This window comes from Macaca fascicularis, chromosome 4 (genome assembly GCF_037993035.2).
Source record: "Macaca fascicularis isolate 582-1 chromosome 4, T2T-MFA8v1.1".
Taxonomy (NCBI): Eukaryota; Metazoa; Chordata; class Mammalia; order Primates; family Cercopithecidae; genus Macaca; species Macaca fascicularis.
In genome coordinates this window covers 16,867,804-16,893,721 of record NC_088378.1, presented here as the reverse complement: position 1 = coordinate 16,893,721, position 25,918 = coordinate 16,867,804, and the positions used below count along the sequence as shown (strand labels likewise).

The 25,918-nt window shown below is 35.8% G+C and overlaps 2 long non-coding RNA genes across 2 annotated transcripts in view; both read left to right on the top strand.

Annotated features, from left to right (window-relative positions):
• The first annotated feature begins 1,675 nt into the window (after positions 1-1,675).
• Positions 1,676-10,059, top strand: LOC135970389 (uncharacterized). Its single transcript, XR_010586066.2, has 4 exons — positions 1,676-1,732; positions 5,170-5,267; positions 5,917-6,020; positions 8,369-10,059. It is a non-coding gene; the product is annotated as an uncharacterized lncRNA (long non-coding RNA).
• Positions 10,060-12,819: 2,760 nt separating this feature from the next.
• The window catches only part of LOC123572848 (uncharacterized), a 28,956-nt gene continuing 15,857 nt past the window's right edge, over positions 12,820-25,918 (top strand). Inside the window, exons 1-2 of the long non-coding RNA XR_006697394.3 lie at positions 12,820-12,987; positions 20,182-20,329. This is a non-coding gene — a long non-coding RNA (uncharacterized lncRNA). The remainder of the gene's footprint in view (positions 12,988-20,181; positions 20,330-25,918) is intronic.

Below are 25,918 nucleotides of genomic sequence, written 5' to 3'. Positions count from 1 at the left end.
AAAAAACTGCTTTAAAGTTCATATGGAACCAAAAAAGACCCCACATTGCCAAGACAATCCTAAGTCAAAAGAACAAAGCTGGAGGCACCATGCTACTTGACTTCAAACTGTACTACAAGGCTACAGTAACCAAAACAGCATGGTACTGGTACCAAAACAGAGATATGGATCAATGGAACAGAACAGAGCCCTCAGAAATAATACCACACATCGACAGCCATCTGATCTTTGACAAACCTGAGAAAAACAAGAAATGGGGAAAGGATTCCCTATTTAATAAATGATGCTGGGAAAATTGGCTAGCCATAAGTAGAAAGCTGAAATTGGATCCTTTCCTTACTCCTTACACAAAAATTAATTCAAGATGGCTTACAGACTTAAATGTTAGACCTAAAACCATAAAAACTCTAGAAGAAAACCTAGGTAATACCATTCAGGACATGGGCACGGGCAAGGACTTCATGTCTAAAACACCAAAAGCAACGGCATCAAAAGCCATAATTGACAAATGGCATCTAATGAAACTAAAGAGCTTCTGCACAGCAAAAGAAACTACCATCAGAGTGAACAGGCAACCTACAGAATGGGAGAAAATTTTTGCAATCTACTCATCAGACAAAGGGCTAATATCCAGAACCTACAAAGAACTCAAATAAATTTATGAGAAAAAAACAAACAACCCCATCAAAAAGTAGGCAAAGAATATGCACAGACATTTCTCAAAAAAAAGACATGCATACAGCCAACAGACACATGAAAAAATGCTCATCATCACTGGCCATCAGAGAAATGCAAATCAAAACCACAATGAGATACCATCTCACACCAGTTAGAACGGCAATCATTAAAAAGTCAGGAAACAACAGGTGCTGGAAAGGATGTGGAGAAATAGGAACACTTTTACACTGTTGGTGGGATTGTAAACTGGTTCAACCATTATGGAAAACAGTATGGCAATTCCTCAAGGATCTAGAACTAGAAATACCATATGACCCAGCCATCCCATTACTGGGCATATACCCAAAGGATTATAAATCATGCTGCTACAAAGACACATGCACACATATGTTTATTGTGGCACTATTCACAATAGCAAAGACTTGGAATCAACCCAAAAGTCCTTCAGTGACAGACTGGATTAAGAAAATGTGGCACATATACACCATGGAATACTATGCAGCCATAAAAAAGGATGAGTTCGTGTCCTTTGTAGGGACATGGATGCAGCTGGAAACCATCATTCTCAGCAAACTATCGCAAGAACAGAACACCAAACACTGCATGTTCTCACTCATAGGTGGGAATTGAACAATCAGATCACTCAGACTCTGGAAGGGGAACATCACACACTGGGGCCTATTATGGGGAGGGGGAAGGGGGGAGGGATGGCATTGGGAGTTATACCTGACGTAAATGACGAGTTGATGGGTGCTGACGAGTTGATGGGTGCAGCACACCAACATGGCACAAGTATACATATGTAACAAACCTGCACGTTGTGCACATGTACCCTAGAACTTAAAGTATAATAAAATAAAAAATTTAAAAAAAAAAGAGATACAGAGATGCCTGAGGAAACCCAACTGTTCAGCACAGATGTTTTGTAGTTTTCCCGTTGCCCAGGCATGCGAGTGAGTGAGCTTTCCAAGGACTTTAACCCCAGCCTTTGAGCTGCCAGAGCTGACATGAATTAGAACAGAGATGAGCTGAGCTTTGTCCCACCTGCAGATTTGTGACTAAAATTTATGTTGCTGTTGTTTGAAGCCATGTTTTTTAAAAATTAGTTTTTACACTGACAAACAAAAATTGTATCTATTAGTGCACAACATGAGGCACACATGATGTTTTGATATATGTATACATTGTGGAATGGCTACATCAGGCTGTTTCATATATTAATGAAGTTTTGAAATTTTGAATTGGTCTGCCACACAGTACTGGATAAATGGAACACTGTTTTCTAAGATAAAATGATACATCTAGAGAGCATTTTTAAAGTATTATTCATTTTGTTCAATATTTTAAAGTATTCAATTTTGGCTCAATTTTTTAAAGTATTACTCATTTTCTTCAATATTTGACAAGCTCTTTTAGTTTGAGCATATCTACCAAACTCTGGAAATATTCTTGTATTTTTAAAAAAATAATTTTATCTCCATTTTGTGTATGTTCCCTTCTCAGAACACTAATTCAGTGCTGAGTGTCTTAAATGAATACCTTGTCATTGTTATCTTTATCCTATGATCATGTGTTTTAATATATATTTGAGGAATTCCTTTGACTTCATCTTCTAACAATTTTTCAATTACTAATTTTGTCAAGAGCATTTTAAATGTCAAATAATGTTTTCTCTTCCTTTGATCCTTAATTTGGTGAGTAATGCTATTCTTTTATTTTATGAATTACATATATTTGTATATATATACACATACACATATAAATCTTTCTAAGAATAAATTACTCTTCTACTTCTTACTTTACTTTTGTTTTCTTTCCTATCTTAAAATGACACAATAATATATTTGGTTGATACCACTCTGCTCATAAATGGGTTTTATTGACAGGTTGCTTTTGCCAAGCAGGATACAGGGCTGAGTGTCAGTCACTGTGCCTAAAATTTTCTAAATGCTAGAACATGCTAGTTGCCCCATTTCTCATTAGGCAGCTAAATTTATTGTGAGACTGATTTTCCTTTGGCTGTTTACTTTGTTGTATATATTTGCTTTGGTAGTTAATACATGGCTTCTGGATTAGAGATGGAGAATTATTACACACATGGGAACTTAGTTATTCTTTCTCTTTTGAACCCACTTTTCACTTCAATCATCTGAGGTCACTTGCCTTATTGCCAGGGGCAGCCTAGTTCCCTCTTTGATTGTAGCTGTCTCTGGACTCCATCAGCTCATCTATTTTTCATCTTTTGGAGATATTTTAAGTGTCCGCTGATGTCTCACTTTCTATTATGGTTATGGTTGTAGGATTATATCATTTTCATTCATTTAACATCATTATAATGGCTATCAATGGATAGGAAATAAAAGTGTTCACTCTTGAATTAGAAGTTAACAACTTTATTAATGACCCAGGAAAGGATATTAATAAGATAAGATTTAAGTGTTTATAGTGCATGAAATTGAAAAGGAAAGTCGAAGAATAAAAGTCAATTGTAAAGGCTAAATTCATTGTCAGGTATTATTATTATTATTGCTATTTTTATTGCAATTGCTCTCATTATCATCATCATTATTTCAGGTACATATTTATTTGCTATGAGACAACCTAACTACTTTTCACTGTGTCCTCTGTTGCCATCCTAGTCTAAGTCCCCATTATTTCTCACCTGGATTACTCCAAATGCCTAGTAAATGCTTCCACGCTTTTCCTATTATCCAGTGAAAACATGGTTATCAGAATAATCTTTTAAAAATAAAAATCAGATCATAAAATGCTCCAATTGGTTTGCCAATCTCTTAGAATAGAACCAAAATCTTGTAATGAGCTATAAGCCTATATAACATATATCCTACCTACATTTTGACTTCATCTCATATTTCTCCTCTTTCTTATTTCCTATGCTCCAGACATTTTATCATTTGCTTTAATCACACTAGTTTTGCTTTAATTTCCTGAACTTGCCAAAGCTTGTCCCTAGAGCACCCTTTACATGGATGGCTTTTGCTCATCATTTGTCTCAGATCCAGCCCCTTGCCATGTCTGAGAGGTTTCTTGACTACTGAACTTTATTAGAGCGTCACTCCCAGTTAGTCTGTGTAAATATTGACCATTTTAATAGTCTGTATCTCTACGGACATTCTATATTTATGTATTTGATTACATGTTTAGCATTCATCTTCCTCAGAAGAATGTAGGTTACCTGAGGAAAGGGATCTTTATTTTCATTGTACTGAACCATGGTCCTGATACCTAATAGGGACTAAGCATAACTGATTGAATGATAGGTATTGCATCTCTTCTTATGAAAAGTATACAGGCTTTGAAAGTTTAAATAACACCCAAGTTCACACATCTAGTTAATGATAGAACTAAAGTCAATCCAAGTGTTTAGTTAGGACTTGGAAAGTCTATAATTTTTTAAAGCATAATGGCTCAATATAAAATACAGCTATGTTCAGCTTATTTAACTAAGGCAAGTATTGGTCTCTAAGAGGTGGCACTCCTCAAAATGCAAGTCAGAGACCCAGGTCCTTTCCATCTGTGGTTCTCCATTCTCATTGCTGTATCTGGACCAAAAAAAAAATGGAAAAAAGAGCATGGGCTATTTTTATGAATCAAGTGTGGAAGTGTTACATACACTCACATTCCCACCCTAGAACTCAGTCATATAATTTATATAACTACATGTAACTGCAGGAAAGTTGGGTAGTATGGTGTTATGAGTTAAATTGTGCCTTGAAGGCAAAGATTTCATGATGAAAATGCCAAAAGCAATTGCAACAAAAGCAAACATTGACAAATGGGATCTAATTAAACTAAAGAGCTTCTGCACAGCAAAAGAAACAATCATCCAGACAACCTACAGAATGGGAGAAAAATTTTGCAATCTATTCATGTGAGAAAGGTCTAATATCCAAAGTCTACAAAGAACTTAAACAAATACACAAGAAAAAAACAACCCCATTAAAAATTGGACATAAGACATGAACAGACACTTCTCAAAAGAAGACATTTATGTGGCCAAAAAATATGAAAAAAGAAGCTCTACATCACTGATCATTAGAGAAATGCAAGTCAAAATCACAATGAGATACCATCTCCCACCAGTCAGAAGGGCTATTATTAAAAAGTCAAGAAACAACAGTTGCTGGAGAGGCCGCAGAGAAAAAGGAATGCTTTTACACAGTTGATGGGAATGTAAATTAGTTCAATCATTTAGAAGATAGTGTGGTGATTCCTGAAAGATCTAGAAACAGAAATACCATTAGATCCAGCAATCCCATTACTGACTGTATGAATATCCAAGAGAATATAAATCATTCTATTATAGAGACACATGCACGTGTATGTTCATTGCAGCATTATTCACAATAGCAAAGGCATGGAATCCATCCAAATGCCCATCAATGATAGACTGGATAAAGAAAATGTGGTATATATACACCATGGAATACTATGCAGCCATAAAAAGGAGCTAAATCATGTCCTTTGCAGGCACATGGATGGAACTGGAAGCTGTTATCCTCAGCAAACTAACACAGGAACAGAAAACCAAACACCGCATGTTCTCACTTACAAGTGGGAACTGAATGGTAAGGACACTAGCGGGAGGGAGAGCATCAGAAAAATTAGCTAATGGATGCTGGGCTTAATACCTAGGTGATGAGTTGATCTGTGCAGCAAACCACCATGACACATGTTTACCTACGTAAGAAACCTGCACATCCAACAAATGTACCCCAGAATTAAATAAAAGTTGAAGAAAAACTAAACACATAGTAAGTAAAAAACATAAATAAAAAATAAATTGTGCCTTGCAAAAAAATAACATTGAAATCCTAACATACAACACTTTAAAATATGACCTTGTTTGGACATAATAGGGTTATTGCAGATGTTACTATTATAGTTAAGTTAGGGTGAGATCATACAAGAGGAGTAAGGTTGGTCCCTAGTCCAGTATGATTGGTATCCTTAGAAGATGGCCATGTAAACACACAAATGGAACATGACATGATCACAGAGGCAGAGATCGGAGAGATGCACCTACAAGGTCAGAAATGCCAAAGACTGCTGGCAACCACCAGAAGCAAGGAGAGGGGCATGGAATACCTTCCCCTTCATAGTCCTCAGAATGAACCAAACCTCCCAACACCTTGATTGCAGACTTCAGACCGCCAGAACTGTGAGAGAATAAATTTCTGTTTCAAACCACCTAATGCATGCTTCTTTGTATGGCAGCTCTAGGAAACATCCATGTGACCTATATGTGTGCCCAGGAAGAAGAGGAAATCGATTTTGTTGAATGTTGAGCGGTTGCTTCCATACCAAATCTGCTTCAAAATGTATGTTCTATGATGTTGCTAAACAAGACGAATTTTCATAAATGAAAACTTATTTAAGTTCAAAATCAACATGCCAGTAGAAGAATAGGGGAAAACATGACTTTACAGCAGGGCATGAGGGAACCAGCAGGAACCTGTGCTTGCCATGAGCTCTGTGTGAGTGATGCATGACATGAGAGAGATGAGATGTTAGAAAAGAGAAACAGATACCAGTGTGTCCAGAAAAGGCTTTGCTCTTTTTTTTTTTTTTTTCAATGTAACCATACCAGAAATATTGTGCTTAGAGCTGGAAACCTTAAAATAGGAGCTATGTAGATTCAGCAAAGTCTATACAGAGGAAACCATCTGAGGTTGAGAAGGAACTGAAAACTTTCTTCTATTAGGACTGGGTGAATGGACGGGCAATATTTTGCTCAGAGAATAAGCCACTAAATGAATGATAGTTTTTTGCAAGTATTTTTTAAAATAGAAAGAGAGAGAATCTTTGCTTTATTTAAGCCCAAAAGGTGGAGCTAGGGCAAATAAATTGCGATTAGAAAGACAGAATTTGACTCAAGATAAGAATGCACTTTGCAGCAATCAAAGTTTTCCCAAGGTGCACTATGTTAGCATCCAAAGCAACTAAGCTTCAATACTAGAGAAATGTTCAGAAAAGGCTCAAAAAGAGGAAGGCCATCACAGTGTGAAGCAAGCATTGACGGGCAAAGTGTATTAGATCAGCTCTATGCAGTCTTCTGCAGCCATTAACTTATTTTGGTAAGATTTTAGTGGAGTTCCTCAGTTTCATAGTTTGGTAGGGCAAGGTACGTTTACATGAAGGCTAAATTCTAAGATACAATGTGGTGGAGTATGAGAAACTCAGAGTTTGGAGCCCTGAAAACCTGGCTTTAAATCAGGCTTTAGTGTTTCCAATGTGTAGGTCATTACCTATAAGTAAAGGTTTTCTAATAATGCAAAAATGTGTGGTTGAATCAGGGCTGCAGCGAATTTGAGAATAGTTCTAGAGCCAAAATAACAAATGTAACTAAGGCTGTAGAAAAAACTAATAGATGTGAATAGAGGCAGTTACCAAACCTCTCTGAGTCTCAGTTCCTATCTGTACAATGGAGCTAAAAATACATACCTTATCTCCTCAGAAATGTGTCAATGAAGTTAGATAAATAAAAATGCATCCTTTCTAAAATATTAAACAAATGTCGGTTATGAGTAACTACATGGCTAATTAGAAGGGTTTTGGTAAGTGTGTTAGTAGGTTGATTTTTGGCAAGCCTGCTGCCATAGTTGAATTGTTCATGTTTGTATTTTCCTTAGAGCAGATACTCATGGCACTTACAGCTTATCAGAGAGATAGAAGTCCAATAAATTAACCAAATCATACCACAGTCATGACTGTCTCCTGGCTTATTCTCTGCATCGATTTAACTGGGAATCCCATTTCAATAGAATAATAACTTTTCTATATAAAAGAATAAAATGGTTAGTTTTTAGATCAACAATCCAAAGGATTGGAAGTCTGAAAATGTTAAAGTGGCCCAATTATACAAATTTAAGTAGAATGGGCCAATAAGATGCATCCTTATTAATGTCTATTCAAGGAGATATAGAAGAGACTCAAGGCATGAGTTTGGAATTCCTGCATGTAGTGCCTTCATCACTCCAACTTTCCTCCTTCATGAGAATTTGACAGTTAAACTTGTCCTTTTTTTTTTTTTTGGTTTGTGCAAAAATTCCAGGAAAAAAAAAAGTGCGTCTTTGGATTTCATTAGGCCATTATATGACACTGATCTCTAACAATATGGGAGAAAATGCCACACACTTATTCTAGTTTATACGTATAAACACAGTAAGTTATGCAATTGAACTTTCAATACAATGTTTTGTAGCTAAATCAGGGGAGCAGAATTATTTAATGGGGCCATGATTGTGGCTTGAGGACATGTGTTCGCATTTTAAAACTGCATTTTCCCATTTTCGTCTTATTAAGTTTGTACAAGTACAAAAAAATTACTTTTAATGACAAAAATTGGTAACTATTTGGAATATTTTAGAGTTACTTGTTTAGAAATGGTATATTCTCTATTTAACAACTAGACAAGTGATGGTAATAGGTGTTGCGGTCTGAGTCCAGCCAGGAAAATATAAACTATTTAAAACTGAGATAATTTGATGTAGCAAATTGATGATGGAAGAACTATTAATTCTGAGTTTGGTGAGGTAACCTGAAGATTAGCAATAAAAACATACCTCCACTCCTAGTCTTAGGCTGGAAGAGATTTTACTGTAGTTCAGCAGCTGGAGTGACTCAATAGCAGTTGAAATAGTGGTAATTTTTTTTTTATTCCTAATAGGAGCTGGAGCCATAAAGAAGATAAAGCTGCTGGAGATGCTTCCTGTGGGAGGAAGGCACAAAAATAAATACCCTGGCCTCTCCTTTTCTTCCATCCTCCAGTCTCCTGCCAGTAACTTCTGTTGGGCAAACACAAGAAAAGCCAACTAATTCAGGAGGCTAGGAATGCAATACGTAGAATTCAGTCTCTGTGACACAGAGCTTAGCAGAAGAAAGTAGGGAATGAATCTGAGGAAAAGTCAGCCCAGGAGTGGCATGGAGAGGTCTTCACATGGATGCAACAGTCAAATGTATTTGCTCAAAATTTAATTGTTTATGCTGAAGTGGGCAGGATCTTATTAAGAATCATAATTTTAAAGACATTTAGTAAATGAGAATGAAAAAAAAATCTTAGAAGAAAAATATAACATTTTAGCTTCGTTATGAGAAAAAATATCCAAGGCAAGCAAAACCATTGAATTTATGAACTTGTTCATCTTTACCTGGGTCCTTAGGGTAATCTATTTATCTCAACTACTGTGGAACCAGGTGTGAAAAACCTGATATTTACAGAGCTCCTGCACGGTAGCCATCTTTGTTTTTGGTAGTTGGTAGCTTCATTGTTTCTCCATGGACACCATCGTGAAATGCACACCCCCTGCCACAGACAGCACTAGGATAGAACCATATCAACTCATCCCAAGTTTATGGAAAACGTTATGGCATATATTCAGAGCACAGGACATCTTCATATTGAACAACAAAACAAACACAATTTCAGGATTATGCCAGACCAAAACCATTATGACCACTAGAGACAAATTAAAAAGGAAACCCCTATTACATATTCCCTACATATTGCTGCTTAATCTCAAAGCTTCTTGATGAAAATAAGTGGATATTTTGCCTTCATGATGATAAATATCCAGATGTCTGGGAATAACCATAAGTTACTTTAAGTACTTTCTAAATTTCATCACTTTGTTTGGAGTGACAGCAACATAGCTAACATATGGAAATTACAGCTTGAATGACATAATGTAGCCAAGAACAAATACAACTGTTTTTGTTTTGTTTTGTTTTCATAGTTTTCTGTTTTTGCACTTATAGGCTGTACTGTAATTAGACAGATAATTTTGAAAATGTAGATGAACAAAAGAATAAATTTTAATACCATTGTAGTTAACCTTGAAAGAACAGTATGACAAAGCTCATCTCTTGACCCGCAAGTCTTGGGCTTTCATTTATTTTTCCCTGGCCTCCTAGTGAGATCTCCTTTTCATTCTCTCGTTAGTTGATCAATGCATTATATCTTTAATGTATTGAATACTTTCTATTGAAAAAGAAATACTGTTTAGTTCTGTGCTAAGTATTTTATGTATGTTTACTGAGTACTTATTCTGTGGTAAGTGCTTGGAATCGTGATATGGTGACCATTTTAGATGTAGGTGATATACCATGAAAAATTATTCCCATTTATGGAAGAGGAAACTGAGATTTAAGAAGTTTAGGGAAGTTCTCCAAGATCACAAAATCTAGTAAATGTTTTCCTAGGATTCCAGATAGGAAATCAGGCTTTACTGTCAATAATCATAACAAGTATATGGTTCTGAGTCTCCTGCCTTTATGCTCTTTGTTTCTCTCTTTCTCAAGAAAGATCTTAATTAATTTATTTCCACTGAGGTATAACTGTCTAATTAGCATCAATATGTAGCGAACTGTGGGTATTGGTTTTCTTGCCTATCAAGCATTCTTATTCATTTTATTCATTTTCCCTGGTTATAGACCTATCCTTTGGTCACTTGGAATAGAAATAAAACCTATGTCTGGCCAGTATGGTCACTCATGGTAAACTATAACCAAGTAATAGTTATTGGTCCATGCAGAGTATATGTGACACAAATAAAGTAAATTAGATTACCGCTATAGGATTAATATATGAATAATAGAATAAAGGGAATCTTTCTGTCTCTCTCTGTCTCTCTGTCTCTCTCTCTCTCTCTCTCCATTTCTCTTTCTCTCTCTCTCTCTCTCTCTTTCATGATTATCAATAGGATGAGGCTGCTGGACATAGGAAAACCCCATTTACAGAAGAGAATGGAACATACATGCAAAGAGAATGAAAAATAAATGGATAGAGAGAAGGGCGGGGGTGGGGGGAAAAAAGAGAAAGGCAAAAGAGAAAATCTCCTGACAGCACTAAATCTCCAATTTCAATCCCTAAGGCTGGTTGCAACAGATATTCCTTTTTTGTTGTTGTTGTTGTCCCTGTTGCTTATGGAAATTTTAGTTCTATCTTGGATAATGCACAGAATTATGACAAATTATCCTTTGAAATATAGCTTATATTTATAAAAGATGTAAAGCCTTAAGCACATAATTCTCTAAGTGGTAACTCTCAGTGTTGATAAGACAACACTAAAGGCATGCCTTTGTGCTGGAGGGCTTACCTCTCACCACATATACTTGCTGACTTCTATGCCTTATTGCTCGGGGCTCTTTTACTTCACTGAACTCAATTCTCTGGACCCGTAGCCTCACAATGGGGATTCTGGGCTGTTTTATTTGGTTGATATAATATACAGGACTGGAATGCTTTTAGGTGGCATAGGGACTCTATTTATCCACAGTTCCTCACAAGCATTTTTTAACACCTTGCCTGCATGGCTTTTCCTGACCTTTAAGGCATTTGGTTTTATCATTCCTGTCCTATAAATTTTCTGGTCATCCTGCTTCTCCTTTAAAGCATACCCATTTTACTCCCCAGTGCACCAAGACATGACTCTTCTTTCCAAGGTGAAAACTTTTTTTTTTTTGTGGTACATTAATCCATCTGAATATGTCAGCTGGTAATAATGTATGTTTTGTTGTTCCATCCAGATAAGACATATACAGATTGGAAGGTAAGAATATGAATGAACTGAAAACATCATGCCTGGATTCCATAGAGAGAACAAAACTTAAATTTCATCATAAAAATAAGCAAACCTGAATATCCAAAATAAATTAAATATAAAATTATTTCAGCTGGTACTCATTTTATAATTGTCAAGAATGCAGCTGATACGGTTAAGCAGCGTGCTACTAATGTTATGGATTGCCATCCTAAGTTCTAATTATTTTCTTCATAGATCAAACTTATTTGACAACTGTTGTATGAGGTGATTTTAAAATTAATTGAATATTGAAAATATAAATCTTAAAAGTCAATAGTGTATTTGTGATGGAGACAGTGGAATGGGAATTGACTTTTTTAGTTTAACAAAATGGTGTTTAGGTGGTTCAAGGAGATACAATGGAAATGAGTACTTGGGCTCATCCAGTCTTCATTCAAATGAAAGCACTGAAAAAGCCAAGGGAAATAACAGGTCAGGATACTGGCAAAGATGTAATTGAAATCATAAATCATGGATTCTAAACTGGATTATGAGTGAAGTTAAATAAAACTAAGCTTAATTGGTTGAGATAAGTAGAATACACAAATAAAGAGATGGACTAACGAATAGATAGTTGGTTGGAAGGAAGGATGAGTAAATGAGTGGAATAATTATCATCTAGAACAAATTCAGGCATTTGTCAATTGACATTATATGTGTCATTGAAGAAAACTGAAGCAACATTGAAATTTTTGTCGCAGAACTTTGAGAGAAAGCTAAGAATATTCTGCGTTTTTGACTGCTAAGAAGTTCTTTCTGTCAAGGTTCTAAACATTCAATGTCAATTTCTGCTGAAGAATATTTCCATCACTTTCTGTGGAAAAACCCTTGGCAAATTTACTGAACACTTTAGCATGCTATATAGTATTTCATTATGGAATTAATTTCAAATCACCTGCTTCTAGTCAGTTTTAAATGGGAACATTTCCTAAATGTGCTACATTTAATGCAATATCTACTTAGTTTCATATGGTAGTTTTCCCATTTCAGATAGACACAAAGCTGACATTGATGGAATCTGAATGGCGTTGGTTTTCTTTAATGGGATTATCTACATTCTTATACAAATGACATCTATTAAGTATATAACTTGCTAGGTTGTATGGTAGATATTGAGAATAGAGATTTTAATAGGAAATTGTCTAGGATCTTTAGAGTCCAGGAGAAGAGACAAGCCTATGGTGTAATGACATACCTATCAGCAGATTGCACTGAATTTGAAAATTCAGACCTGACTACCTACTGCAATGGAGAAGGTTCATAAAGTAGGCAACATTTGTTCTAGGTCATGATGGATATGCCAACAAGGAATAATGTGTGAGATATACACTGTGTTGATCAGAAAATATTCTGATCTACTTCTTTTATCTTTTGGTAGAACGTATCTACCACTTACCTATCTCTTATCCTTTGGGTAGAACATATTTCTCCACTATATTGATATTGGGCTTGACTATGCATCTTGCTTTAGCCAATGGAAGTGAGCAGTCATGATGCAAGCAGAGCCCATAAATGTGCTAGCATGGTTTAGTGTGGCCCCTTGCATTGGGCAATCTGCCAGAAAGAGAATATACTCTGAATAGCTGCTGGTCCAGGAAGAATGAGGAAGCACACAAAGCTGACCTAATTCCAACCTACCGCCTGGAGCCAAGCCCAGCAGATCCCAGCTGAGCCCAGCCTGAATCAAAGCTGCCCCACACAATGCGTAAGTGAAAAACCAAAAATGTGTGTTGCCTTAAGACACTGTCTTGGGTTTTGAGGCAGATTTTTCTGCCTTATTATTCCATATAGCTAAATAATACACAGGGAAAGCTTTGCTGCATAGAAAGACGAATACCATGTGAAGGAAAGTAGCTATTACTTTCCTGTGGTTACACTATGATTACACATTGAGTGACTATAAAAGAAAAGTAGGAGCTGGAAAACAGTTTGAGGGTGAATTATGAAACTGAAGAGTTGGACCGAATCTCATAGGTGATGAGATGTGATCAAAGTAATTATTTTTCACAGAAAGAATGACATAAGCATACTCTACTGAGTTAATCTTGCAACTTAATCTGGGAGGATATCTACAAGCAAACTCACTCATTCAACAAATATTAATGAGCATCAACTATGTGTCAGATATTTTTGATACACTAGTGAATGAAAATAGAGCTCTGCTCTTACCTCTTAGTGAAGGGAAATGGACAATAAACAATAAACATAATAAATGATGTACACAATATATGAAAAAGTGATTAAGTGCCAAGGGAAAAAATAATAAAAAGCAGAGCATTGAAAAGAGGGTTGCAATTTTTAAAAGGTTAGTTGGGGTAGGTCTCAATGAGAAGGAAACATCATCTTAGAATCTGCAGTCAAATATTTTTCAAGACTGAGAGCTAACGCAACAAAATACAAAAATTAGCTGGGTGCGGTGGCACACAACTGTAATCCCAGCTATTTGGGAGGCTGTAACAAGATTCGCTTGAACCCGGGAGGCGGAGGTTGCAGCAGTGAGTGGAGATCATGCCACTGTACTCTGGCCTGGGTGATAGAGTGAGACTCTGTCTCAAAAAAAAAAAAAACAAACAAACAAACAAAAAAAAGACTGGCAACTAACATGTACCTGTAAACATCTAGCCAAAAAATTTATGTAAATGACTCTATAATTAAAAGTATAAACTATTTCTTAGAAAAAACTGGTGATTCATATAATTGGTAAAGCGTCAGATACAGGGAAGTTGTAGGACTCCATGACTCCCACAATAACAGCAAAGGTGTCTTTGTCAATATGTACGTGGTTCTATTCTGTGATAAAATAGTTCATGAACAGGCAGTAACTGCTGCTGCTGGGCCACCTGTCATCTTGTGATGAAACATATTTTCAGCACCATAATCTGAGTCTTCGCTGGTGAGAAATGTAGGTTTATGTTCATCAAGGCGTGAAGCAGAACCTTGGCAATCCACTCCTACTCGGCCTTCTGGAAGGTATCTTCATGCTAGAGAATTCAAACACTGTGCCAGGCCTTTCTCCAGGAAACAGCTGAACCAACTCTGTTATGGTTTCAAGTTACATTTCATGTTAAGAAAGATGGCATAAAATTATTCGAATATTTCATAAAGGGTGAAAATTCTTATTTTGCTTTACAGTGGACACAGCATGGATCACTATTATCTTCTTTTGTTTTGCTTTATTTTAAGTAGAATTATACTGGTAGTCACTGTACGATACAGATGTTGTGGTGTAATCTTTCCCTTTTTAAAATCTCTTGGCCTTTGCTCCATGAAAACCAAACCATGAAACTGAGCCATGTAAGGCATATTGTCCCCAGGCAGGGCCAGTCTTGACAAGTACAGGGGCTTGATGAGGATTGGAGGAGTCAAGTTGTCATGCATCCCTGAGAAAAGGATCCTATAATGTCTGTTCCATTTCTGAAATGAGTTTGAAGGAAGCAAAACTGATAGAGACTCCAGATAAATGTTGATGGCTTTCCAAATACAAACTGTATCCTCTTAACAACAACAATAATAATGTCTACATAAAAACTATATCCCCAAACAAGTTTGGAAGTATTAATAACAGTCTCAAGTAATTGTCTCTGCCACCTTGGTAGGGTTAGAGAGAAGACATAGACCATGAAGACATGTCAGGGGCAGAGAGGGCCTGAGGAAGAACCACCAAGTTGCCATGACCCTAGAGTGCCACGGGAAAGCAAACACGGAAGGACTTTCTGGTCGAGCTGTGCAAGATGAAGATGCGGTTATTTTGAAGTACACCCGTTAGGAACGCCAGCCTCTTGGTAGACACTAAAATAAAGATCACATTCAAATGCCAAACAGGACAAGGTAAAGCTCAGTGAAGGCCACTTTGATGGGGCATGGGAGCCACCAAGCGGATGTCTGCCCCATGTTATGATGGCATATAGGTGCTTGGAATGCTTCAAGCTGGGGAGAAGACACGGGGAAAGGAAAATCTGGAAATGAGTAAATTTAAACCTGAAAAGATTAATGATACCCTACAATGTATACATCTACCTAAAGTTTAAAAAATTTAAATATTTTACTACCAAACATAATAACTCCAAGTAAAGATCCAGTTAAACTAAGGAAAAAGGCAAAGGTAGTTACATTTTTGTACACCTGAGTTTGTGGTTTGAAAATTTATATCTATTACACTAGGAAACGCATAGTTGCAATCAGCACTTCAAATATTTTATATCCCAGTTATCTATCAAAGGAAATGGCATCTGTTCCACTAAAACAGATGAAAGGCATAAATTTTATCTATTACACTAATTCTTCCTAGAAGGGCAACCTGTGTCTTAATAAAAATATTTTCCTGAAAAAAAATACATTGTTTCTTCTAATACCTGTCTTCAAGCATTATGGAAAGGGGCAAACGTTTACTTAACAAAGACAGATACTCATATACGTAATGGTACAAGACATATTCTAAGGACAACTCCCTACATAATTCAGAAACATAAATTATAGTTTTGTTGTATGCATGGCATTCTCCCTGGTCACTATGAAGAGTGAATCTGATTCTTAGATTTTCTCACTTCCTCTAATTTGGAGGTTACCCATGGACTGGAATGGCAGTCCTCTACATTCCTTGTTCTTCTGTCCCCCTCCTCTGCTTCTCTACAGGTGCCTCTTGGGAGATTGACATTGGACATAATTAAGGCCTGACATCTGGACAGCATCCATGCTAGTATTGATCCCCAGAGTCTCAACTTTGACCAACAGCAGAATTCCTCTGCTTCCACTTGGGAAGTTGTTCTCTGTCTCTGTCTTGGTACTTGTTCCCTGTTTTTAAGTAAGAGATTATTCTTCACAAATTATCCTATGGATCACATTGATTCCCCAGGCCCATTCTATGCCAGCAGCTTCTTCACAGCTACAGTTCCTATAGAATACATATGCACACACACACACACACACACACACACACGCATACATATGTGACTCTACAGATTGAATGTTTGGGGTTAGCAGGGAGTTAGGTCAGTTTTCACAGCAGTTCTTATTTGCTTCCTTGCATTTCCTGGCTTCGTAATCAAACATGATATGGATATTAATTCCTTCTTAAAAATGATTGTTGTAGAAAAAACATCGGTAAGCTTTCTAAATTCGCCCTACATTTGACTAATAGCAAATGAAAATTCTCAAAGTCTCATTTCTCTTATTCATAAGCATAAATCAGTAGTCAACATTTCCACCCAAGGATGAAAAAAAAAAAAAAACTGGTTCTTAGACCATTTTTCATTATTTTTAGAATACCTAGGCATTTAACCAAAACAATACATGTTGGCTCAATTGCTATTTCTGTGTAGGTTTTAGTGAATCCTACATATTTAAGAGTTCAATTAAAACTGGTTTGGAGTTGTTTTAGAGGTAATCAACAGTGGTTAGGGAGTTTGCATCTCAATCAACTTAAGTAATTAACGCAATAAGCAGTTTTCAAAATCTATCCCTTGATTTGGAAACCCATATACTAAGAATGCTACATGATACTCCAGCCCTCTAGATGAATTATGACACTTTTCCTCAAAAATCTGCAAAAATTGTGTTGTTGCAAATACTATAGTTCCCTCTCATCTGCAGTTTTGCTTTAGGCAGTTTTAGTTACCTGAGGTCAACAGTGGTCTAAAAATATTAAACAGAAAATTCCAGAAATAAGCAATTTATAAGCTTTTAACTGTGTGCTATTCTGAGTAGCATGATAAAATATCACACTGTCCCACTCTGTTCCTCCCAGGATGTGAATCATCCCTTTGTCCGGTGTTTCCATGCTGTCTACTCTACCTGACCTTTAGTTACTTAATAGTTACCTCAGTTATCAGATCAACTCTTTCAGTATCACACAGCTTGTATTCAAGTTACCCGTATTTAATAATGGCCCCAAAGCACAAGAGTAGTAATGCAAAAAAACTTGGATATGCCAAAAAGAAGCCAAACATATGTCAAAAGTAAATTTTTAATCTCCTACTGTGCCTAATTTATAAATTAAATTAAGTACATTTATCATAGGTCAATTATTGCATGTATGTATAGGAAAAACAATATATACAGAATTAGGTACTATCTGCAGTTTTAGGCCTCCAGTGAACGTCCTGAAATGTATCCTCCCTGGATAAAGGGGGACGATGGTAATATTTTGAGAAAAAGCCTGGGACCATTTTTTATTCTTCTTTTAAAAACCTTACATTTATTCTCTCTCTCTCCATATAAAGGTGTGTATATAGATACATACAAATCTATATGCATACATGGATATATTTTATATATATACTATGTGTGTATATTTTTTTCCTTGAGCAGGTAAAATAAAATTTTCTTATGTTTTCCTTGAAAAAAAGTCTTTCAAACTATGCTCTTTAGTGGTTTTGTTAGGCTATATTTTCTTTATTTCTGGTGCTTAATGTGGATGCCATTCCATGTTCTGGATTTTCAATTGGCTTCAAAATAATGTGACTAAATTTTGCTTGAGATAACTCCTTCTATATATCCAGGTAATGTTTGATTTCTTTCTTTATAACTTGAACAGGAAGACTTGATATCAATATTATCTATTTAGTCATTCGGGTGCTTGAGGAGGAAGTAAAGAATGTTAAGGCCATGAGCATTTGCCATTTGAAAAGTCTCTGTGTGATTTTTCTCTGTAATTCTTGCAGTCCCTTTTTCAAGGGCCAGTTCTGCTGAAGAGGGAGTGTGTCATTTCTCACTTATAAGTGTGGCCCTCGGGTACGCTACCTTATCAGGCACTCTGTAGGAAAGTCAATGAAAGGAGCAGCTTTTTATTTAATTTGGCTATTATACCTTCTGATAAAATTAGTTGCAAGAAATTGTTCCTCAATCTTTTCTCTTTCCCTTCCTCCCTCCTTTCTTTCCTTCCTTCCTTTCTGTCTCTCTCCTTGGTCCCTCTCTTTTTCTTTCATCTTTCTTTTTTTCCTCAGCTACTTGTGCCTAACTTCTTCAGATCAGGAGTTTCTTTCAATGGTAGAAGTAAGTTGAGCCACTATGAGAAACTCAAGTTTAAGATAAAAGAAATGATGAGGTGTAAATTCCCACTTTCCTTCCAGCCCCCTTGCTGAGGCTTTGGAGTACTGACAAGCAGCAGTGGAAGGGTTCTGAATGGAGCATTTCCCAGCATCTCCAGTAGGGGTCCATCTTTTCACCCCCACATTAAGCTACATTAGTGTTCACTCTCAGCTTTTCATTATAATTATGCCTTCAAGGAAAACAACTGTGTCAAATCTAGGACTCTTCCCAGTTTACCAAAACTGCATCAAAACTGGAAGATTATCGACCAAGTTTCTTGTATGAGGCTGCATTATACCCTGGTCTCAACAAGTGGGGATATTGTCCCCAAAATGTTAGTAGTTTTTTGTTTTGTGTGTATACATACACAGAAATGTATAAAATTATACATAGGTATTCTTATACCTATGTATAAAATTAAATTTGGGGGAAACTGTTTGCAAGCTTGCACGTTTTCCAACTTCCCTGAATAGAAATTCAGACTTTTTTTTAATTTTAAAAATTGTATGTTCAACTCATATTTTAAAATAATGATCCTTTTAGAAGGTACTTAAAATGAGATAGAACTGAATTTAAATCCCACTTGAGCCACTCGTATCAAATGGCAATGAGCAAGTTCTCAATTTAATGAGCCTAAATTTTCCCACATATAAAAGAGAGGTTAATATTATACATCTGGAAAAGTTGTTGTGAAGATTAAATATAACATATATAAAGCATCAGGGCTGACTCTGATAAATAGAAGGTACATAATTAATAAATAAATACATTTATTTGAAGCTAGTTGTTTAAATTAGTCATAAATTTTAAGTTCTACTTTAAGTGATTATTTCAATCATGATTCCTAAAATAGAATACTCTATTTATAAATGGTAGTTTGATACGTGTACTCAATAACTATATTGAATGGTGTTATTTAAGTAAAGTGGGAACTACTTCTCTAAAGTCTAAGGAGACCAAATTTCCTTCTTCTTAAAAGAAAGCCTCTGTGAACACTGATCACAATGGCATTCTCAACCATTTCTTATGCTTTTCCTTTTCTCCAACATGCTTCACAGACCTGCGGCAAATTAAAGAAAAAGTTCTGTGGTAATCTCCATGATTGTTCTCTCGCTTTTGTGTTGTAAATAATCATTCTGTATACTCAGCAATTAAAGGGGCCAAGGATAATTGTAGGTACTGTAGAAATAAATCACTTTCTTAAGAAAAGGATTTTTGAAATAGCATCATCCCTTTAATCCTGTAACTTGAGATTTATAAACTATAAAACTTGAGGGTTATAATCTATTATTTTGTTATTAGTTTATAACTAATGTATAACTAAGTTATAAAATATATTTGTTATAAATATATAATAATATTATAGTTTATAACTTGAGATGTATACACTATTATTTTATTATTCCTTGGTGGTATGCACTGGATGCATCTCTACTGGATATGCATGCTAGATATCACCAAGGAGTAATAAAATAATATTGTAGTAAAACTTTTTCTAAACAAGGTTTAAATTTCTTTTTATTATTTAATGAAAATAGAAAGTCTAGATCTTTTTCAGGATGCTACGAGGTAAACAATTCTTCATGTTCATGCTTTGCAGTAAACTTTCGAACATTTTCTTTCAAATCAACCAAGAAAGGACTAACCCACCAACACAAAGGAGTTTATCTGATAATATATATTCTTTTCTTTAAAAAAAGACTGTTTTCTGGGTTGATATTACTTTTGACTAAGGTCCATCAAGAAAAATGGTTACTTTTTTCATAAAGTAGTCAGACTAAATGACCACTTTATTCATGCATTTTCTGCTGTCTCTGTGCAGAGAGAGATTACTTTGCCATTTCCTCTGCTGATCTGTAATTTGGTTTTACAGTGAAATAGCCTGAGAAATGGCACTGTCCCAGGAGCTGACTGAGCTGGTCCCTGCCTAGGACAGGAAGTCATCGTCTAAGTCTAGAAGGAACTGAAAGAAGACAAGGAGTTGTGCTGACTCTTGTATCCACCTACAAATGCCAATTAAAGTAAGATGAACTTATTTAGCACTTTTTGCTTTTGGCCACAGCTTCACAGGTCTTATTTTCAATCTGTAGCATGAAATGAGGTAGGGATCTTTTGTGATCATTGTAATTCTTTGCTTGCTTTCACAGGTCAGGGAACATGGGTAAAGGAGAATAAGGAGGAATATTGAGCTTCAATAACCAGCTGGACTAACTCTATGGTTACATCATTTCTATTTCTTTTTTGGCCTAATAAGCAAATCTCTATAATATATCCTAAAATGTTCAAGCTAATCTTTGTGTCTGTGAGACTTTTTATCTCAGGGCTTAGAGGTATAATAGAGAAGTGATCAAGAGAAAAAACTATTAAGTCAGAGAGTCTGCATTCAAATCCCAGCCCTATCTGTTACTAGTTGTGTGACCACTAGCAAGTTACTCAATTACTCTGTCTCTCAGTTTCCTGGCCTAAAAAATTGAGGGATAAAATTATATTACTTAACACATAAGATTGTTTTGAGATTCAAATTAGATAATGTATTTAAAGTACTGAATTTCACAGGTTATACTCAATACATGCCAGCTATTTTTGTTATTAAATTAAAATAATCCAAAATTGGCTCAATGGAATATGTATCATAGTATCAATCTTAAAAATACAGAATTTAAATTTCTAAATCCATACTACATGATTCATGAGGGGATATAAATATAACCCATGAGCCTGAGAGCACCTGAATACCAGATTTTTGGGGCTGAAATTCTAAATAAGTGCTCCATTTTTATTTCTTTTTTCCATATTCACAGAAAAAAATGTAGCATTGTGCTTTTGAAAGATTAATAGAAAACTCCCACATCACTTTTGTAGTGAAGGCCCGATGAAATGCAAATTAAGTGACTTGCCCAGAATAGGGTTGCCAAATAAAATATAGAACTGCAGTTAAGTTTAAAATTGAGATCAACAGCAAATCATATTTTAGTATAGGTACATCCTATAAAATATTTGAAGCACATATATATATATATACACTAAAAATAAATTAGAAGTTTTCTGGAGTTAGGAAACTTTAACCGAAGGAAACCCCAAGAGCGGAGTTTTTCTATCCTTTTCAGCATGAGTATCAAGCATAAGAAGAATATCTAATATTCTGCTTCTTGATTAGGAGTCACTTAAAATACTAACTTGTCCCATAAACACAAAATCCGGACTAAAAATTCTAAACACTTTTCATTTTCCAACCATAATAAATATTTACATTTAAACAATTTTGTTTGCTATTTGTTTTGTCCTTTAAAAGATACAGTATGTTCAAAAATACATCCCATGCATAGAATATGGATAGGAGAGAAATCACCTCTAAAAGACAAATGATAATACAAATCACTGTGCTTACATATTAACCAGTTCAAGAATGGTATGATTAAGGGGTCTAAGGTGGTGTTTTCTTCAAAGATGATCTATTTATAGAATGCCATACCTGATGTGTCTATCAAGAAATAAGCTGTTATTTAATTTTTGTAGCTTTTGATACCTTCTAGATCTACCATCACCCTCTCCAGACTAATCTACATAGCCTTCTTTTCTTCCATATCTCTTCTCCCTCCGTAATCTCCCCTTCATTGAAAACCCCCTCCTCTACCCTATTCTTCACCATCTCCCTCTTCTTACTCTCCCTCACTTGTCCCTCCTCCACAAATCTCCCCCTCTTTCGCCACCCTAGCCACTCATCCCTCCCACCACGTCTTCTACCCTCCTCACCACCACCATCCTCACCACTCCCTTCATTACCTACTTTTTTTTTCTCTAAGAGGGCATTTCAGAGAGTAGTGGTTCAATTACATTTGTAACTTCTTTCCTGTCAAGCACACATCTCATTGGCACCTTACTATTGGTGCATGCTATCTTCTTCCAAGTGGTTCCACTACTTTTTCTAATGATCTTGGATGGATCTGCGTGAGCAGCAAGGAGATGTACAAAGGTTATAGTTGTCATGGGTGAGAAAACATAATTCTTAGGCTCATAAATTTTTGCTATGATTCAACAGCAAGCATTTTGCTAAATTTTTCAGTGTAGCAACATTCACGTGATTTCTGCAGAGATGTTTACTCATGTAGCACCATTCAGTATGGTTACTGAGGAAAAATATCAACTAACCATTTATAAATAGAATATTCTATTTTAAGAACCATGGTTCTAACTACCCAGTAACTTAAAATGAAACTGAAATTTATAACTAATTTAAACAAGTAGCTTCAAATTATTTATTTATTCATCATGTACCATTATATGTCAAACATTGCTCTACATGCTTATATATGTTATGCCTAGTCTTCACAACTTTTCCAGATATATATCCCCTCTGCTTTATATGTGGAGAAACTTAGGTTCATTAAATCCAGAACTTCCTCATAGCCTTTTGATACAAGTGGTTAAATGTGATTTAAACTTAGATCTATCTCATTTAAAGCACCTTCTAGAAAGGATTATTATTTTAAAATATGAGTTTAGCATACAATTTTTAAAAATCTGAATTCACACTTAAGAAAGTTGGGAGAAGAACACTAATAATTTCTGATGGAGAGTTATGGAGTTTATTTGAAGTATCACAGAAATTTCCAAATGGAATAGTCTAGGTGGCCTTGGGGACTATAGGAGTGAAGCTTGAGTAGACTTAGGTAGATTTGAGAATCATTTGTTTGGTTATAATTTTTGGAAGCTGGAAAATAGATGGATAATGCCAGTGGAGAAGATGTAGAGAATAGAGAAAGACAGACCAAGAGAGGAGCTGTGATGCCCTCATTTGGGGTGGGAAGAGGAAAAGTGGGTCAAGGCCTGAAACGAAAAGCCATAGTGGCAGGAGGGCCATCTAGGCAATGTTATGTTGGGATAGGCAAGAAGGTGAGGTTTTCAGAAAATAAGCCATTGGCATTGCTATGTCCTGCAGGGAACCTGGGTAAGGTGAACTGTGAAAGGCAATGGCACAGTAATCTTCAGTGGGCTGTGCTTCTCCAGGTATCACAGTAAAGGAAAAGGATCAGGGGAAGTCAGGACATTGAACACTTGTCTCCCATGTATATTTCCCAAGGTGTCCCAATGGTGAGATTTACCTATCCTAAAAGAGAGGACACTTATTAAGTTCTGCCTCTTAGGGTCAATTCTACTCAACAATAGGCCTTGGGTAATTTGTCTTTGGCAACTACCAACCTTTCTGTGTTTACATCAATTTTCTTTTCCCCTATGTGCACTAGTAAGTAGAACACTCTCCTCTTTGTCACAGGGATAGGGATATACTATTATTTGTTTCTCCATTTCTGTGATTAACAGGGATCCTCTTTAATCATACTATTTATCTGTGCAATCTTATTTCACTTCTCAAAAAGAACTGTCACCTCTACTTTTTTTGGGATTTAATTTTTCAAAAAATACTCCATATTAGGTAATATTATCCCATTTTATGGATGAATAACTTGAAATGGAAACTGAATATTATGCATTCGCTCTGTATCAGGAACTCTACTAAGTATTGCATGCATTCAGTTTCATTTAGTTCTCATAAAATTAACAATAATAAATGAAAAAGATAGTAAGTGTGGCAAAATCTCATGGTTGAATTTGAGTGATGGGAATATTGAGGTTCATTACACTGTTATCATTAACTTTATGAATATTTGAAATTTTTATGAAAAATTTTAAAATCCCAACAATTAGTGAATTTGAACACTTTTTCATGTACCTGTTGGCCATTTGTATGTCTTCTTTGGAGATATGACTATACAGGTCCTTTGGCCATTTTAAAATCAGATTGCTTTATTGCTATTCAATTGCATGAATTCCTTGTATAGTTTGAATATTAACATTTTATCAGATTATGATTTGCAAATATTTTCTCCCATTTCATAGGTTTCAATGTCATTTTGTTGATCATTTTCTTTGCTGTACAGAAGCATATTAATTTGATGTAGTCCCACTTACTTATTTATTTTTCTTGTTGCTTGTGCTTTGGGGGTCACATCCAAAATATCATTGCTAAGATCAGTGTTATGGAGGATTTTCTCAATGTTTTCTTCAAAGAGTTTCATGGTTTTGAGTCTTACATTTGAAGTTAACTTTTTTGATTGGTGTAAGATAGGGGTTCAATTTTATTATTTTGCATGTGGATATCCAGTTTTCTCAAAGTTGTTTATGAAACAGACCTCACACCTGGGATGGCTATTATCAAAAAGACAAGTGATAAAAAGTGGCAGAAATAAGTAAACAAAAGGGAACTCTTGTGCACTGTTGGTGGGAATGAAAATTAGCAAAGCTGCTATGGAAGACAGTATGGAGGTTCCTCAAAAAATTGAAAATACAATTATCATAGGATTCAGCAATCTCACTTCAGGATGTATATTTGAGGCAAACAAAATTAGTATCTCAAAGAAATATCTGTAGTCAAACGTTTATTGTAGATTGTTGGTAAAATTTATTTAGAAACAGGGCTTTGCTTTGTCACCAAGTGTGGAGTGCAGTCACAGCTCACTGTAGCCTTGAACTCCTTGGCTCCTCCCATGTCAGCCACCTGAGTAGCTGAGACTACAGCCACACAACATCATGCCCAACTAATTTAGATGAGGTCTTACTATTTTTCCCTGGCTGATCTCAAATGCCTGAACTCAAGCAATCCTCCCATCTCAGCCTCCCAAAGTGCTACTAGGATTATAGAGGTGAGTCGCAGCACCTAATCTCATTGTAGCAGTATTTACAAGAGCCAAGACATAGAAGCAACTCAAGTGTCTTTAGATGGATAGATTAATAAAAATATTGTGGTATATTCATATAATAAAATATAATTCAGCCATAAAAAAGAAGAAAATCCTGTCATTTGTGACAACATGGATGAACCATGAAGACATTATGCTAAGTGAAACAAGGCAGACAGAGAAACACAAATATGTGAAGTAGAATCAGAATGGCGATTACCAGGGTCTGGAGAGAGAGAGAAAATGGGGAGATGTTGGTCAAAGGGTAAAAATTTTCAGTTTTAAAATGAATATGTTCTGGGGATTGAATGCACAATATGATGACTATGGCTAGTACTACTGTACTGTGTACTTGAAATTGTTAAGAGAGTAGATTTTAAATATTCTCTGTGCACACATACAGAAAAGGCATTGTGTAAGGTTTCTAAGAGTGCTATTTCAACACTAAAAAAAAAAAGTCAGTTATGAAGCCTATGTTGTTTCATGTTATAAATGGAGAAACTGAGACTCAGGGAAGTCAAATTACTTGGCCACAGGCCTTTATACCACAGGTATATCCCATGGCAGTGTAAAACTGGAGAAATATGAAAAGAGTTAAATGCAATTTAACAATTAACTGACTGTGACATTATGGTCATACACATCTTACAGCTTTTGCCCACAACTTTCAACACTAACAATTAGCCACTTTGCCAGCACAGGAATATTCAGTGACAGGCTAGATGAGAGAACAACTTTGATTCAAAGACTGCTTTTAACCAATATGCCACAGTGTCTGTGTGCCCGAGACAGCATTTGGTGCCATTACTTAACTCGTTTACGGTCCTCACAGCAGCCAAATAGGAAGGGCATTAATATCCCTATCATATAGATGAG